At 36.9% G+C, this 16587-nt stretch overlaps 1 protein-coding gene across 2 annotated transcripts in view; it reads right to left on the reverse strand.

Annotated features, from left to right (window-relative positions):
• LOC132797258 (neurogenic protein mastermind) overlaps window positions 1-16587 on the reverse strand; it is an 80426-nt gene that overhangs the window by 29913 nt on the left and 33926 nt on the right. The gene's annotated exons all lie outside the window — the stretch shown is intronic.

Here is a 16587-nt window from a genome sequence, read left to right on the forward strand (position 1 = left end):
AGAGCTTAATTTCATTAGTTTTAAGCCTAACCTCACTTTTGTGGGTACCTGAAACTATAACCGCACTTTTGGTTAGAGAGAGAAGGAGAGAGAAAGGGAAACAGGTATTCTCTGTCTTTCTATCTGTATACGTTTTCTGTTGCAAATTTCCTACATTAGACAGTTGTAAGCCATACCTAATTCATAACTAACCTCACTTTTTGCTCACACATAACCTCACTTTTTACATTGCATTTTGCTGTTTAGCTCATTTCGAGCAGCTCATGTGGCTAGCTTAACCCAATTGTGGCTCAACGGAACCTAATCTAAACTACACCACGCAACTAAAATATATGTATATATATATGAAGCCACAAGCCACACACAGCAAGCAGCCAAAACTATGCTAGACTCCCCTCCACATCCTCCTCCTCCTCCCCCTTAACTCAACTTGTTGGCCACACAGTTTTTCGTACGTCAGTTCGAAGCATATGGGTCCAATTACGCAGCACATCCGGCATTTCCTTAGCCTTTGCTCCCCACTCCCCACTCTTCGTTCCCCACTTCCCCTCTTAACACAACCCTCAACCCCCCTCTGTGTGTGTGTGTGTCACTCGTTTGTGACCCGTCTTCCGCCTCATCATCGCACGAAGCAAACGCGGCGCATCAACAAACACTTCACGCCTGACATTTGACAAGACGTTCGCTTGCGGGGGGGAAAGGACAACAATGCTAAAGCAGGGGGGGAAGTGTAGAGGAGGGGGAAATGACGCCTACAAAAATCCAAATGCGAAAAAATGGCAATAATATTTTTATGGGCATTAATAATACAGCAGCAGAAGCAGAAGCAAAAGGAGAAGCCGAACCAGCTGAGCTTCCGATGGGGAAAGCGACTTTTCTTTCCAGCTATTTTTCACGCCATTTTCATGCGGGGAGAGTTTTCAATGGGGCAGCGCGAAAGGGGAAAGGGAAGCACAGGCTAACCACACGCATTTAATGTTGGCAAAGTCGATTAAGCGTCGTCCGTCGTTCCGTCTGTCCATGGCGGTTTTCTTGGCTCGCAGACAAAACGCGCAAAGCAGCTGCTAACTAAAGAGTGAGGGAGGAGTAAATGCTCGAAATGGGGAGGTACGAGTCGAAAAACTACGACTACGACCGCAACTTAATGTTGTCCATGACTCAGCCAGATTCACAAGAAGCAAAGGAACGGAGAAGGAGAGGACGACCCTTATTCCAACCCCCCTCGCTTATGCTTATCCTTGTCGACGTTCTCATTATTAGTTGTGAGTGCAAAACAATTTAAGAAATTGCTTGCCAAGAAATTGAGCGGTTTCTCAATGCAACATATTTCCGGCCAACGAAGAAGATCCCAAATGATGTAAACTATTTTGGGAAGAAATTAAAGAGCTACCGGGAGATAATTAAAAGGCAAAAGTCAAGGATATGCCTAGTCCTTAATCGGGGAAAAATATAAAGCACAACAACTGGAAAAATTTATGCCTAGTCTTTAATTCGGTAAGAACAAACAGAAGGAGGATAAAAACACAAACTAGACAACATCTGAACCTTTGTGAAAACAAACACGAACAGGAATTTATGGGATTACAAAGGGGTGAAACCAAGGACTAGATGAATAGCCAAGGCAAAACAAAACGTGAATAGAAACAAGAGAACAAAAAGTTTGCAGAAGAATGAATATATGTAAATAATATTTATTTATTTACTAAACATATTTCATTACTTCAAATTTAAAGAAATTTCAACGAAGGATTTACTTATTTACAAATTTAGGCAAATTCCCAAAGAAATTGAAATTGCAAAGCTGACTAGACTTTTGGGCAGATTTCGATTGAAACTGCTGTAAGAATCCATTAACTAAAGGCAAAGACAGAGAGAGAGAGGGAGAGACAAGGAGGAAGCAAGCATCATTTGCAGTCTGGAAATCAACCAACGAAAATATTTGCGGAATTTCATTTATGAATTTTCACTCGAGGGGTTAAAACGAGAGCTTGCCTTTGAGGCCAGACACATTTCGGGCGAAGTGAAAAGGGGGAAAGGAAAAACCAAACGCATAATGCTAAACAAATAAAAAATGTGAGAGGCCCGAGGATAGAAAGCGGCAGCGAAGCATTACATTAAGGCAAATAATCGCGTCGCATGTTGTCGATGTCGATGTTGATGGCAATGCTAATAGGGGAAGGGGAAAGGGAAGCGGAGGAAGGCTGACTGACTGACAGGTGGTTTGTGGCAAATGATTTTGATGCCTATTCAAACTGACGAGCAACGACAGAGTCGCTGTGATAAACCCCAAAGAGAGATAGAGAGAGAGCTGAGCGTTGAGACAGACCCCCAAATCGAAAACCCAACGAGTCGACACTTGAGCAGCCCCAAAGCTCTCAGCTTCCCCAAAAACATCATCGAGTCACAGTCACCCTTAGAAAATGTAAATGTTTTCTTTTCGCCGTGTGTGTGTGCAACGCATATACAGCTCATTAAATACAAATCAGCTTAGCAACAACTTGAGCAACAGCATCAAACGAACAAAAACTATCTTCATCATCGCTCTCAAATGCTGACAAATTTACAGTCAACACGAATAGCGAATACTCGAAGTAAAATCCAAATAACTTTCTTATAGATGACAGCTCAATATAATGTTTATATTTATAATATTGTGTTGATAGTAAATCATTCAATATAATTGAAATATAAACAGCATAGAAAGCTACAATTAAGTTTGTTTGCTTCCAATTTTCCATAAAAAATAAAACAATGCGGTATTATTCTTAAAATTTATGTACGGAACAAAATGCTGAATGCTATTTGGTATATTTATATATTACTACTACAAAATACTGACATATAGTGAAGAGAACATTTAGTATATTTATATATTGATTCGTTCAAAATATACCAAAAAAAAAAAGGAATGCGGTACTATTCTTAAAACATAACAAATTTATATATTAAACAAAATACTGATTGCTATTTAGTATATTTATATACTACTTCATTCAAAATATATGATAGAGTATCAATAAATAGTAAATCGATGTTTAATTGACCCCAAAAAATATACTGAAATGTACTGAAGGCAATATTTGGTATTATTACATACCATTAAATTAAAAAATGGTGTATAATGGAGTACCAATAAATAGAAATTTAAAGTTTAATTAAAAATACTGAAATATATTGAGTGGTATATTTGGTATTTTTATATGCCGCCGCATTCAAAATATACCATAGAGTAACAATAATTAGCAACTTAAAGTTGAATTGAAAAAATACTGAACGCTATATTTGGTATATTTACATACTACTATCGATAAATTGTGGCTCAATTGAACCCAACGAATTATTGCTAGCTACTTTTCGAATTACACATATTATTCAATCATCATTATGGCAGCAAAGCCAATCCCTTCTTTGCTTAATAAGCTCTTTCTCTCTCTCTCTCTCTCTCTCTCAATAGTCATCAATTGTCAGGCATGAGTTGCCCATAAAAAAGCAAACTTAGTCAGCACACCCACAGCCACAACAGTCGTAACTATGAATCACTTCTAATAGCATCAATAAATGTGAACACAATCATTTCACAATGTGTTTCAGTTCCACTCATTCAAATTTAAGTGTTTTGTATGTCAGTTTTCTACGCTCTTTCTTATAGATTTCCCCTTTAAATTTGGTTTTAAACTATGCGCAATTCCCTTGAAATTTACGTTGGCTTATCAAACACTTTTCAATGTAATTTAAGGCCTCTAAATTATAAGCTGTTGAGCACTAATCAAAGCTGTCTTGAGTGCATGTTGTGCTCCCAAAGGAATAGAGTCATAATTTGGCCAACTGATGCTGCAATTAAACGGACACGCCTCCTGCAACGCCCCCCACAACACACATGAGACCGAAACTCACACAGAAAAAGAAGAGAAATAAATGGAGATGGAAAAACATCAACGAAAATTTCACTTAAGCCTCAGGTAAGCAAAGACATGGACGCTTATCAGACAGCTCGACAGACAGACGACGAAATTATGGGTGTGGTGGGGGGGGGCGGGGAGAAGCACTGCAAAGGGGAGGCTGGGGAGGGACGGACAACTCAATTTGTGGGCGGCAAAGTCAATTTAAAAAGCAAATATCTTGCCTCTTGATGCGAATGCGAGTGTCGCCCTCTCCCTTTCTCTTTCCTCTTCTCACCACCTCTCTCTCTCTCTTTCTGTTATCTCGGGCTTAAGTGCACACACACACACACACACAGCCATAAAAAGCAACAACAACAAGCATGAAGCGTATCATCAGCATCCATTGCGTTTGGTCGTCAACGTCCAGACACTAATTAGTAATCCTTGACACGAGCTTCATTGTCATTAAATATGCTACATGTGGCATCACCCCTCCCCCCTCTGCTGTCACCCGCTCTCTCTCTCTCTCTCTTACCCTTACTTGGCTGTGTTTGTTGCTGTAATTATTTGTCTACAGGTATTAAGCTTGGCATTACTTTAGCCGCATATCAAATTATGACATTCCCCACTCAGCTTCCCACTCTCTCTTCCTCTCTATCTATTTCTCTTTCTCTCTCTCTATTTTATGGCTGTGGCATGCATGAGTCATAACATAAGCCATCGAAGTCTACAACTACAACTAGAATCACAACTTCAACTGAGGCTTATGTATCACCATCATCATCATCATCATCAGTGTCCAGCTATTTGAGTGTATGTGTATGTGTGTGTGTGTGTGTGCGGCTGATCAATAAACTTGCTTGCAACATCCAGCTGTGGCACTGTGGCAATTTCCATAATCTGCCAATTCGTAATTCGGCTCTGAGGATGAAAATTTGATGCGATTTGTTTGCCGCCAAGTCGATATCTAACTTCCAAGTCATGTCGTCTCCCTCTCTCTCTCTCCCTCTCTCTATCTATCTCTCTATCTATCTCTCTATCTATCTTGCATTCTTTGCTTTTGTTTGCCATCTCTTTTGTGCTCTCACGTGGCGTCGCGTCGCGCACCAAACACATAAATCAGATTTACAGATTTATTTTTTTACTCTCTGCTTTTCTTCTTTTTTTTGCGTTGCATACTTTTGGGCTGCATGCGAAACCGCAGCGAGCTGCGAATCAGTGCTCGGCAACGCGCAAACACAGTGTGACGAAATTCAACATCAGGAATAAGCTCTACTCTGAATAGTATTCATTGTTTAAGTATTAATATGAGACAAAAGCAAAGAAATAGTATAGCACAAACCAACTAATCAACAGAATGTCTGCAAAGCATTTTAAACGCTACTGCACTGGGCGTTTTGCCTATTATCTGATTCCAACCAACCAGGAATCATTAAAAACTATAGTTATCACGACTCTAGTTTCTGCGTGCAAACATAACAATTGCGATAAAAAAATAATTATATCTCTATCTTTTAAAGTCTCTAAGATCTAGGTGTTCATACAGACGGACGGACAGACTGACAGACAGGCATACATGGCTACATTGTCTCCTCTGGGACGCTGTTAACACAGTAAGTACATAATTATTTGGAACTTTTATTATAGAATCTATATTATTTGGGAAACCTAGGCATCATAATTTGACCTTCATCTGCAAAGTTATGAATCGATTCAAATAGTTTTTACATAAATAATTACCTGCACACTACAAAAATAAAAATTCTATTGAACGTTGAACACAATGTAGAATTATTTGGAAAACTTGCTCACACAACTATATATAATATGATGTTTATAATTTGGAAAACGTAAGCATCATCTATTTACTTTTATATGTAAACTTAAGAATTGAAAAAAATTAATATAAATTCTATTAAACTTTCAAACAGCAATTATTTATTATTTGAAATAAATAGAAATTCTATTCGACTTTCAAAATCAATAACTATTATTTAGAGTCTGTATGCATCTGAACTCTGCAAATTTTATAGCAAATATACTTTAGCCCAGTGTGCGCCTGCTTGGATCTACTGGGATTTTTACTGTGTGTGTGTGTGTGCGTGTGTGTGTGAGTGTTTGTCTGTCTGCGCCTTAGACAGGTTGTGCTCTTATTATTTTGCACGCCTTTGGCTTTTGCGTTTGCGTTTGCTATTTGAAATGCTGTCAACGTTGTTGCTGCTTCCCCCTCCTCTTCACACCCTCTCCTCTACCCAACCAAGTGCTTGAGTTCTGCTTGAATGAGAATATCGATGCCGGTGGCAAACGTTGCAACGGAAATGTAACCGCAAAATTCAAAACCGGCAGACGCAATTTGTTGCGCACATGTGACGACATTGCGACGCATTTGTCTGTCTGTCTGTCTGTCTGTGTGTGTCCCAGACGATGACGCATAGCAAAGCGAATAAGTGTGCGTGTGTGTGTGTGTGTGTGTGCCGTGGGGACTGTCAACTGATGCACCCAACAAATTGTGAAACACAACACGCAGCAAAGCAAAAAGCGGAATGAGTTCTTTCTACTACAAACTACATTTTTAGAAATGTCACATATGGGTGCGACAGAGATGGGAAAGAGTGGGAGAGAGTGAGAGTGAGAAATTAACATAATTCACAAATTTAACACGCTGGCGCCGACCAGCGGTCAATTTAGTGGGGAGCTGCCAGCAGCGCCATCTGTTGTCCAAATGGCCTTATTAGTGCGAAACATTTTTAGGCTGCGTACGTGCCAAATCAGCGAAAATGTAACTGTAACCCCGCGTTCCCCTTCCCCCATCACCCCCTTTCACACCCATTGCTGTTCATGCTCTGTGTTTAGGGACAAATGCTGCAAAACCGCAGAGCAGGAAAAAGAGACAGAGAGAGAGAGAGAGAAAGAGAGACGGGACAACAGCAAAGCGCACTTTACATAACTAATCAAGTTCTTTGGCACTTTTCGGTTGTAATTGTCGCGTGTTTGCGGCATTTGCCAACACTGGCTGCATTCCAGCATAAATAAGCAATTTGCACAAACTGTTGCCAAACACTTTCCTGGCCTTTACATTAATGACCTTTGGATGCAACATGCAAGCAAGCAAAGCTCATAAACCAAATCAAAAAACTTGCAACAACACATGTTACTCTGCTTGAATAACGAAGTAACGAACGAATATTAAAGTTCATAAATCAACTGGGAGACAAGAGAAAATAACTAATGAAATATTACCCACCCTAGGTTTAAATATGTTAATAAGTAAATATATTTTATACTTTCTGTTGCTCTCTCTCTATAAAAAAAGTTGTTATAAGATATTATTTGCTCTGAAGTATAGAAGAGAACATTAATGGAGAAATAGAAAAAAGAATCTTAATAGATAAATGAATGTGATTTGAAGAACTGCTAAACTAAGCTCAAATATTAATAACATTACTTCATATCTGCAGACTAAGTTATACAGATTTATTTTGCTACGTTGTAAAAGAACTTTTAAGTAGTTAAATTTGAAATTTGAAGTAATCAGTAATAATTTCTATTAGTTATAGTATAAAATAATCTGCTAAAAGCTTGAGCTTCAATAGTACGATTAAAAAGAGAATATACCAAATTTGTATACCGAGAAAATACTGAATTATACCGAAATGTAAGTTTGGTATTATGCTAAAGCTTGAGCTTCAATAGATTACACCAAATTTATATACTGAAATATACCAAAATTTATGTTTGGTATTATACTAAAAGCTTGAGCAATAGCATGATCAAAAAATTGAGATTATACCGAATTAATATACCGACAAATACTGGAATTTACCGAGATGTACATTTTGCGGCTAAAGAAGTGAGAATATATCCCAAATTGATATTCAAAAAATACTGAAATAAAGCTTGTACTTCGATAGTAAGATAAAATATACCAAATTGATATACCAAAACGTATTTAAATATAATGAAATGTATATTTGGTACCTGCTTTTGGCTGTAGTAATACATTACTACGAGTACAATAAGCAATAATTCGATTTCTACTACCAAGACTTTACTTTCCATATTCAAAGATAGATATTTAAAAGTACCATAGAAAAGTAAATATACACCAAACTAATATACCACAAAAATACTGAAATATACAGAATATACAAGAGATGTAATTACCTATTGCATTTTAATTAGCCTGAAGATCGTAGTCGATCTGGATCATCTCATTGCAATAAGGTTTATATCCGTTATTTTAATAAATAAAATAAAAAAACTATTCAAATACTTTGCAAATTTGCGTGGTTTTCATATTCCCACTGAAAATACGATTCTACTTTAGCAGTGGAAAACATATTTGAAATATTTACAATAAACTAGCAATTTGTTTTGCAATTGAACACAAAGTTGACTTCATCGATTCACCTTGAACAATTCGAAGCCCAAAAGAGTTGTAAGCAATTGTTGTCAGCGATTTCTGGAACATGAGTCAATTGAGCAGCTCGAACCTTTGGGGAAATCAAAGTTACGCAATAAACAGAAGCCCAGTTATGAGACATGAGAGAGAGAGAGAGAGAGAGAGAAGAAGGCGTCTCGCAAGTTTGGTTTGCGACGACTTCAAGGGCAGCAAACCACTTGAGCAGATTCTTGTAGATTGTAGATTGTTGTTGTACTTGTTGTTGTTGTACTTGTTGTTGTTGCTGTTACTGTTTCGGCAGCGTAAACATGTTGTTTACTACTTTGGCACTTGACACATGACAACGAGACGGAACAAAAAAAAGAGAAGCCAACAACATCTACAAAAACAAAAACAAAGGCAAAACATACTCACATTCTTCTTCCCCGGAGATGTTGCACAAACCACACACACAACCCATGAGAGCGAAAGAGACGGAGAAAGAGAGTGAAAAAGAGAGAGAGGAGGCAACTCGAACTTCATTTTTGCTGCTGACTTGCGAACGACTTTGAAGCACCGACAACAAAAAAAACTTTTTTCATTTTGGCGTGAAAATTTGTAAACATCAGCGAATAAACGAAACTTGCATGTTCAACTTCTTCTTCTTTTTGCCACAGAGGGCGGTACAAAGGGGCGTTTTGTCAGTGTACTCCCCCCAAAAAAAAGGGTGAATATTTAATAGAACAACAACAGGAAAATGTAACTTCACCTGTCCGAAAACGAAAAATACCCGAAACACATTTTGACTTCACGCTCTCATTTTTCTCCTCACGTTGCTTTCATTTGCCAAATGACAAATTGTGCTGCTGGCCAGCTGACAGACTAGAGAGAGGGAAAGAGTGTGGAGGGGGGTGTGTACAACATATGAGGGGTGTGTTTCGCTTTAACACTTGTTGTTACACGTGTTGTAGCCAACTCCAACTTCACATATGAAGAAAGTTCAATGCTTCGACTTCGACCTTTCAACGCAATTTACATGCAGATTTCACATGGGAGACATCATCCAATACGGATCGCTTGCTACACAAGTAATATTCAGGTAGAAAGGGAGGGAGAAAAAAAAGGGGGGAGGAACTTTTGCTTGACATTTGAGCGATCTAATTGAAAAAAGTTTTATTTATTTTGTTGACTTACAACAGCAAGGGAATAATAATAAAGTATAAGCTTAAAAACTCCCTTCTATTATTCGGATCGTATTTCGAAAACAAAGTTTCTCAACTAAAGAAAATACTAAAGAATGCAAAGATATTGAATTAACATAATAACATGCTAAATATAATATGAAAACCGAATATATATAGCTTTTGAGACTCTTCTAATGGAAGAAATATATAATAAATTTCTATCAACTATTCGTCATATTTCCTATTAACTACAATAGTGAAATGGCCTGATGAAAAAACCAAAACTTTATTTACGTTTTTGACTTATAACAGTAATGAACGAATTAGGAAAAATACTAACAGAAACCTTATTAAATTTATAAACGTATTTCTTAAATGCAGATTGTGTAGAATCTTTGTAATTAAGTTTGAATAAAGAACATTATAAAGAATTTTAAAATATGGAATAACTAAATATATAGAACTATTATATTAACAAGTAAGGAAGCTCGACTGTGAGATACCCGCTAACCATTTTCAATCAAAGCAAGAGAGTGCGGTATTAATTTCACAATAAACCAAATTATTATACCACAAAATATGTAAAAATATATGAATAAAAGCAAAACAAAATGGCAACATTTTAAATTACACCAAACTAAAAATATACTAAATGCTATATTTAGTATATTGATATAAAGTAACATATAGACTTTGGAATGTTTTTAGTATTTTTGTTCATGTTTATACAGCTTCATTAACTCAAACAATAAACTTGCAGTAGGAAATATAGCATCAGAAATTCACGTAATGAATGCAATTTAAATAGAGTGGTAAAAAAGTATATAAACTTTTTGCCAAATTATATTTAAGCCGTTTGCGCAAAGAAGCTTGAAATGCCGCAAAGAATTTAGTTGCAGTTGGCAAGAGCAAGCACACCCGGCGTATGCGTAACGCGTGCAGTGCAAAAGCCTCAAAAGGCGGCTTAAAAGCCCTGCAAACTTTGCGGACTTTTAAATACTTTTGTAAAAAGGCTTGAAAAGCAAGCCACAACTCTTCAACACTAAGTAGAGAGTGAGCTGCTTTAGCTCTAAACGGCATTTCACTCTCACACTTCTAATCAATCTATTGACTACCGCAAAAAAGAAAAACCTGCTTCGCTTAAATAAAAAATGCAGAATGTAAAGTAAACATTTTAAAATTCCGTAAACGTTTTACGCCAAAGAATTCTCACTTGCTTGCTATTCTGTCTTTCTCTTCCTCTTCCATTCCCATTCCCCCATTCAATTTTTGTTTCGTTTCGTTTCGTTTCGCATTCTCAGGCCACAGAATTTCCCACACCAATTGGATGTTGGCCCGGCCCTGTTTCGGTTCGGTTTCGTGTTGGCCTTTTGCGTTTTGGCTTTTGTCACCGTCGTGTGCCTATTTATAGTGTAGTGTATACTACATATACTATATATCAGACCGTATTATATACATTACAATTATATATAAGAAGAGGCGTGTGCCACCAAGTTGAGCTTGTCAATTTTAATTTGTACAAGTGGGAAAACTGCAGACGAGTGTACTCGACTGTGAAATACCCGCTATACTTTTTCGATAAAAACATATTTTAAAAATATACCGAAAGTATACCACAAAATACTAAAATATACCGGAAATGTATCGAAATATACGAAAAATATACCATAAATTTACCAAAATATATAGAAATGTTCAATTACATATATTTCAAAATATGCCTAAAATGTGCATATTTTTATATGTATATACATATATACCGAAAAATATGTCAAACGTTAAAATATACCAAAGTATGTATTTATTTTAGTATATCGTTTTTATCCAACTGTTAGCACCATAGAGGACAAAATATACTAGACCGGACTGAAGTGAGAGTTTATCCACAAAAATACTATTATATAATATAAAAATTTAATTATATTAAAGACTGCATTTGGTATATCGAGTTTATACTACAATCAATACCATAGAGAACAAAATATACCAGACCGAACTTAAGTTGGCGTTTAACCAGAAAGATACAAAAATATACCGAAAGGCCTATTTGTTATATCGATATTATTCTGCGATTGAGACCATAGAGAACAAAATATACTAGATCAAACTGAAGTAGTCAAAAATACTAGAATATACCGAAGCCCATATTTGGTATATCGATATTATACTACAGTCAATACCATAGAGAACAAAATATACTAGATTAAACTGAAGTAGTCAAAAATACTAGAATATACCGAAGCCCATATTTGGTATATCGATATTATACTACAGTCAATACCATAAGACTAAATATAATAGATCGGAATGCAGTATTTCTAAATAAATTTCAATCTATGAATTCGGAGATGCCTCCTTCCGCCTCTTACATACATCTCCTGCAGACACAAAATGATAATACCCTTCTACCCTGTGAGTAGCGGGTATAAACATGGCTTCGAGAGCCGTCAGTTGTCAGTTGTCGGTCGTCAGTTAGCAAATCCTTGCCTAATGAATGAGTGAGCTCTGAGTGCTTTGCATATTGAATCCGTTATTCAATCTTCAGTGTATTAAGTGCATTTATCAACACTGGCTGGAGTCTGAGATTTGCAACAGCTGCAGTGGACAAAGTTGTACTCGTACAACATTTCTGGCGGCTTTGCGCCCAAGGCGCTTAGAACTTATGGCACACAGGACAAACGGACAAGAGGACAACGGAAGAACGGGACAGGAGCACACAAGGGATACAGGAGGACATCAGGACAACAGGACGAAAGGACGACAGCCATTAATCATTAGCGCAAAAATGCGACTGCGAAGCAACCACCAGATGACGACGACAACGATAAGAGCAAGAAAATAAGTATGTGAGAGGAGTGAAGAAGAGAGGAGCCAACGGGGGAGACAACCAGTGTTGGGCAGCGGGCGCTAAGCGGCTTCTGAGTTGTTGCCTTTTTTTTTGTTGTGTTGTGTTGTGTTGTTTGTTGCCTTCTTCTCGAGGCATTTCACACACAGCATGACGATGACAATGCCATTGTGAGGCCTAAATGTTTTTTATCTCATTTCGCAGACGTCTGCCGGAAAAGTGGAAGCTTTCCCTGCCCCACACTCTCGGCATTTCCCAACCCCTCAGCAACCAGTAAACAGTAAAAAGGTACTGAAAAATTGTGGAAAATCACTTCACAACACAGACTTCAGACTCAGACTCGTGCCACGCCCCCATTGCTAACGCCCACACGCACACGCACGCACACACACGGAGCGCCTCCCATCCGCTTGCTTGCTATTTTACTTTCTTTCTGGTCGGTATTTCTTTTTTTTTTGCTTTTTTTGACTCTATCATAATTTATTATTCATGCATTTGTATATAGCATGTATATTTTGCCTAGCATTGTGATTATTTAAATACCCTGTAATCGAATAAAGTGCAAAAGTATTGGCTGATTTCAAAATTGAGCTAATTTTCAATTTAAGTAAATAAGATTACTTTACTTTGCATTTTCAGTCATAAGATTTAAGTAAACAATTTAATTTTATAACTTTGGAATCATTTTCAATTATTTTTAGTTTGCATTTTCAGTCATAACATTTTAGTAAATTAAATCAATAAACTCGAACTTATTTTGAATCACTTTTAGTCAGTCATAAGATTTTAGTAACTTCAATGAAATAAATTAAGTTTCAATCATCAAATTTTAATAAATTAAATTATACGAACTCGGACTTATATTACATTTAGTTAGTTTTTAGTTTGCATTTTCTTTGAATAAAATTAGAAGTTATTTTAAAGTGATTTGCTTCTACAGGGTATTTGCAAGTCGAGTTTGCTGTCAATTGCTTGACAGCTCCCTTTTTGCTGTTGTTGTGTGTTTCTGTGCACGCGTGTCGTGTGTTATTTTTCATTGTTGAAAGGACGCTTTTTGGAAAGTGTCGCTTACTTATGTAATTTGACAGTGCTGGCAAAAAGTAAAGTGACTCCCGACTGCTGTCGACTTCTGCTGCTGCTGCTGCCCCTTGACAATCGTTGCAACATTAAATAAGCTTCAAATTGATGGGCAGTCATTTGTTAATATTACGTCTGCCCTTTGATTACATCTTACTTTCTCGCACATCTCAGCTCTATTATTGGCTCGAAGTCAGAGTTCGAGTTGAAGTTGGATGGATGGGGGACGGGGAAGGGGGGAGAGAACGGACTTTAGATGTAAGTCACTTGATATACGTAGTTATTACGTTGCTCACAACTCACAACGCGGGTTGTGAAAAGTTTCGCCGGCTTTTCATTTGCATTTTTCATTTGGCCTTTCATTAACTTTGTCCTCGATACTCTCCCCCTCTCTCTCTCTCCCACTCTCTCTCTCTCTCTCTCTCTCTCTCTCTCTCTCTCTCTCTCTCTCTCTCTCTCTCTCTCTCTCTCTATGCGGGCAGCCAAAACACTCTCGCCTCTCATTAGAAGCGCTTCATTAAAAGGGCTTAAAAACTTGCGAATAATACGTATTTCTCATGCCAAATGCAATTTCAGCAGCCACAAAAATATCCACCCCACCTCAATTTTTAATTAAAGTTGGCAAAATAAAAATAACGAGGCAAGTAAAAAGAAATTGCTTTGTTACGAGAAAAAATACATTTAAATTAGAATTATTATAAAACAAGTAAGAAAGCTACAGTCGAGTGTACTCGACTGTGAGATACCCGCTACCCATTTTGAATAAAAGCAATATATTTTGCGGTATATTTCTCAAAATATACCAAATATACTACTAAAAACCCAAAAAAAAATATACCAAATGGTATATTTGGTATATCGATATAGTACCGCATTCAAAATATACCATAGACAGCACAATATACCAGACTGTCGGCCAAAGCAAATTAGACCCCTAGTAAGTAGGCGTTTTTGCCCATACAAAAGTATTTCTTTAATAACTTCGACAATTTTATCTGATCGCAACCAAATTTTTAGGAATCATAACTACTATAGTAATTATTATATATACCAAAATTCGTAACTCTAGCTTTAAAATTACGCTTGTTATTCGATTTTTTTTATTTGCGGGGGCGGAAGGGGGCGTGGCAAAAATTTGAAACAAACTTGATCTGCGTGCAAACATAACAAATGTTGTCGAAAAAAAATTATAGCTCTATCTCTTATAGTCTCTGAGATCTAGGTGTTCATACGGACAGACGGACGGACACACAGACGGACAGACACACAGACGGACAGACGGACATGGCTAGATCGTCTCGGCTGTTGAAGCTGATCAAGAATATATATACTTTATAGGGTCGGAGATGCCTCCTTCTGCCTGTTACATACATTTCCTGCCGGCACAAAGTTATAATACCCTTCTACCCTATGGGTAGCGGGTATAAATAGTATTTAGTATATACTATAACATAAAAATGGTATTTAGTTTAGTAAACGAGCAAAGCGCATTAGGTTTAATCTCTTTTGGACGCAGCAGCAAAAAGAATATGCTGATTGCAGGAATTTTTCAGGCTTAAACTAGACTGAATGAAGACAGCTCAGCTCAATAAACTGCCAATGAAAATGCTTGTGCAAAAAAAATGTTCTTTCAACTTGAGCGCAGCTTTTACTTCATTCCATTTTATGTTCGCAATTTAGCTTAAAACGTTTAACTGCCACAAAAGTTATATGGCGAATATATTTTTAGATTGCTATTTTCGGACATCGGACATTCGAATCTATTCTTTAAATTTAATAAATAAATTCAACAATAAAAATAACTATAATAATAATATTAATAATTTAGCTTTCTATACTTATCTTAAAATGTTCAATCCTAAAAAAGATTAAGCATTTTAACATAAAAATTTTCATAAAAACATAGAAATATTTTAAGGCTTAAGGATTGCAATATATATATAAATGTACTTTAGATTGCTGTTTTCGGACATTTCGAATTTGTACTTTTAAATTTAATAAATAATAGAATTATTATTAGGATTGCAAAATGTTTTTCACATGTATTTTAGATTTTTATTTTTAAACATTTCGATTTAGTTATGCTTATTTGCTTTATGCTTATAAAAAATGTATTTATTTCAAAGTTGAATATTTTTTAGGTTTGCAAATTTTTTTTTTTAATATCTATTAGTTAATATTTCGAAACTAAATATGTTATGAGCCTCAATTCCTATCATAATAAATATATTATTATTATATATGAACATATATTCATATTTTTATTTTCCCAAATATTTAATCTAATTGGAAATTGATTCATTAGCTGAAGCTCAGAGTTGTGCGCTAAAAAGTATGCTATGCAAAACAATATCAGATAATAGTGAAAATTGGATTAAGTAGAATCATCTATCGGACTTCTCACGCCACTTGACTTGGAATTGTGGACTTGGCACTCCCAGTTATGCGTGTTTATATGCTAAATAGCTGCGATTAAATTACATTTCAATGTCTGTTTTGCTGCTGGCCAGCTAACCTAACAACTAACCTCAGATAACATGACCAATAGGCGGCGGAAAGCGAACGGAAAAAAAGAAAAACAGGTGCGGTCTGTTTTGTCAAACAATGAGCAAGAAAAACAACTCCAACAACAGCAACAACTCGAATTAAATGTGACCGAAATTAATGAACAAAATGGCCAACTATAAATTAGACGCGGTCCAATTTATGCAACAACAACAACAACAACGACACGGAAAAGCACATTAACAATGGCTGCGGCTAAATGTAAGGACAATTTATTTAATTAAATGCGCAGGCGAAAAAATAAACACAAAGGGCAAAAACAAAAACACCAAACAGAAAACAGAAAAAAACAACGGGAAAGCAAAACCAATGCTGAAGCAATGGCAAAATAGGCATAGCCATAGGCATGGGCAGAGAAGAAGGAGGGAGGAAGGAGTATGCTCAAAAAGGCGGGCCATGCGGCGGCACGTAGTCATCATGCTAAGGAAGAAGCAGCAGCAGAGAGGCAGCAGGCTGGCAGTCCTGTCTCTCTCTCTTACTCTTCTCTTCTCCCTTGGCCAGCGCCATGCAAAGGCAAACGATGAGTCATGAAGGTCATGACGAAAGCAAAGCAGCTGGCAGCGACGTCGACGTCGATGTCAACGTCAACGCCGAGCCGAGCCGACAGCAGCAGCAGCAAAAGTCGCTTTGATTAGTTGTCGTAACAACAACAAC

The sequence above is a fragment of the Drosophila nasuta genome, chromosome X (genome assembly GCF_023558535.2).
Source record: "Drosophila nasuta strain 15112-1781.00 chromosome X, ASM2355853v1, whole genome shotgun sequence".
In the NCBI taxonomy this organism is placed as follows: Eukaryota; Metazoa; Arthropoda; class Insecta; order Diptera; family Drosophilidae; genus Drosophila; species Drosophila nasuta.